Genomic DNA, 2,585 nt, shown 5'->3' on the forward strand with positions numbered 1-2,585 from the left:
AAAACTTTCCTTTTTGATAAAGCTTATAGTTACGGTGGCTCAGGTTATCCTGAGCTATCTCTATAGTTATGCTGCTAGGGGTTTAAACTTCTGGAGGACATAGGGACCCCTATTTCATCATTCTGCTTCATTTGTTCTCTATTCTCCCATTCTGCAGAATCTGTTAGTTCAATCTCTAACGTTCTGCTCTCTCTGCTTTTCCTCAGAGTAGCTTTGCCTCATCTGTTCCTGTTTGGCTATGACTCCATCCTGGAGAGAAATATCAGCTGTGCTGCTTCCATCAACACCCTTGTTTATAGATGCTGGAGGTCGGCCTGTTTTCCAGTGTAGTCCTGTTTCTTTGACCGTTACTAGCTGGATGTGCTCTCTTCATCCTCTGACATGGGAGTTGGCTCGGGGCTCGTTGATCTGGCTGAGTGTTTCCTGGATGGGGCCGCCTTTTACAGCTGCTTTTTGTATCTCTGCTTCTGTCTCCTTGAACCCCAGTTGGCCTCGGTAGATGGTCGCTTACACTGAACCTGCTTCTGCTGGAAGGTTTCTTCCTGTTAAAAGGGAGATTTTCCTCTCCACTGACGCTACAAGCATGCTTAGTGTGAGGGATTGATTTGAGTCAATGAGTCAATGCAATCAACTGGTTTTCCCTAGATAGAAAACTTTGAATCAATTTGACTGTATGATCTGATGAACTGTAAAGTGCCTGAATTGAATATCCACCAACTTTTACTCAAAGCAGACCCTCCTTGGAAACTTGACTGAAACATTTCTTCATCTTTTTCAGTGGCTTTTAATGCAACAGAAAACCATCCGCAACCTGTGAGAAGGATACCTGGGGACGATGCACTGGAAAAAATGGAAATCTAGATAAGTCATTTTTTCTTAAAATAAGTGCATTTGTTCTAGGATTTTGCCAATGGAACAAGACAATTTACACTTAAAATAAGAAAACACAATTGGTTTGTCTTATTTCGAGTGCATATTATCTAATTATCTTATTTTAAGAGTAAAAACACTAATTCCATTGGCAAGTCATCTCATTTACATACTTAAATTAAGGCTAAATACACTTAATTAAGACATTTTTACTAATTTCTGGATCGTTAACTTCCTGTTTGTTCAGCATCTCTGGATTTCATCTGTTTGACATAGATTAAGCTTCTCAGCTTGCAGAACAAACCAACCTGCAGCAAAGCAGGGAAACTCTGAAACTCTAGACATCTGTAGCTAGATCTTAACCAATAAATTCCACCAAGAATTGGAGGCAGCTGTTATGCCATAAGCAATGATTTTAATTTGGAACATTGGTAGAGTAGAAAGGGTTGCTATGCTCTTTAAACCTCAGCTTCATCCTCCCTGCAAAGAAATGAAACTGCAAAGAAGGAGTTTTGACACCAGCAGGTACTTGATGTTAACATTTAGTTAATTGATATGTTGATGAGATTTGCTGAATGATTGCTGAATATGACCCAACAGTCCTTTAATGACTTCCCTGGTGTCACCTAGCTATCACCTCCATTGTTTTATTAACCAAATCTAGCTAAAAATGGTCCCTACCCCTAAATGCTCCCTTAGCAACAATCACAAAATGTTAATGATCCATTATCTTAATGTTTAATAATTTCTGATCAGGTAAATCATTTCATAAAATACTTTAATACCGTTTTATTTAACTCTTGGATTTGCATTGTGAATTGGTTTGAACACATCCTAATTGCTCTAAATGGGTTTAAAGCTAATTTGACCTCATTCCAAATACTTCAATAAAATCTCTGGTTTTCAAACATTAAAATCTTTGCTGAACTGTGATATTATTGCTTTTGTTTATTGATAATGAGTATTAGCCATTTTTATTTGGCTTTTTTTTCTTGCTCATAGTAGCGAAGTAGTTCAGTTGAGTCTCACTAGTTTAATTAAGAGTTTTTAATCCAAATATTTTTGATACAGAGTTGAAATATTCTTGTTAATAAACTCTTATATTTTGATTGGAAGTTGTTGAGTTATTTTTCCATGTGTGAAGAGTTAACTGACTGACCATGATTTGAGCTTGAAATCCAATTTCACATATCGTCCAAACTGTTGCTTGTTGAGTGGGTGTTCACAGAACAAAAAGTTATTTGATTAAATAATGTAAAGATTAAATGACTTTTTAATAAATAATTTATTGCATAACACAAATTTTTAACCAAGTGGAGCTCCAGCAGCTGAATGAGGGAACTCAAACATACATTTTCTGCAGGGATTCAGAGATGAAGCGCTGCTGCTGTAGTGCTGTTGGTGGACACAGTCATTTTCTTCATGTATTAAAGAGACTTTTTTGACATAGCTGATATCAAAGCGTGTCTGCATGTGATGTGATGTCTGCAGATTGAACCAACTACAGCTCTCTGGATTTAGACTTTGTGCTCCTGTATAAATACTATGTTTCTGTTTCTGCCAACCTGAACCCAGAGCTCATCACTGTGGTTCTGTCCCCTTTACAAACACATGGCAGCTGAATAATAGACAATTCCAGTGATTGTTGACTCTGTGTGGGAAGAGATAGAATGTAGAACAGATTCTCGCTGTGTTATGACTCTTGAGTTTGGATC

The sequence above is a fragment of the Cyprinodon variegatus genome, unplaced genomic scaffold (genome assembly GCF_000732505.1).
Source record: "Cyprinodon variegatus isolate N-32 unplaced genomic scaffold, C_variegatus-1.0 Scaffold1673, whole genome shotgun sequence".
NCBI classification, from domain to species: Eukaryota; Metazoa; Chordata; class Actinopteri; order Cyprinodontiformes; family Cyprinodontidae; genus Cyprinodon; species Cyprinodon variegatus.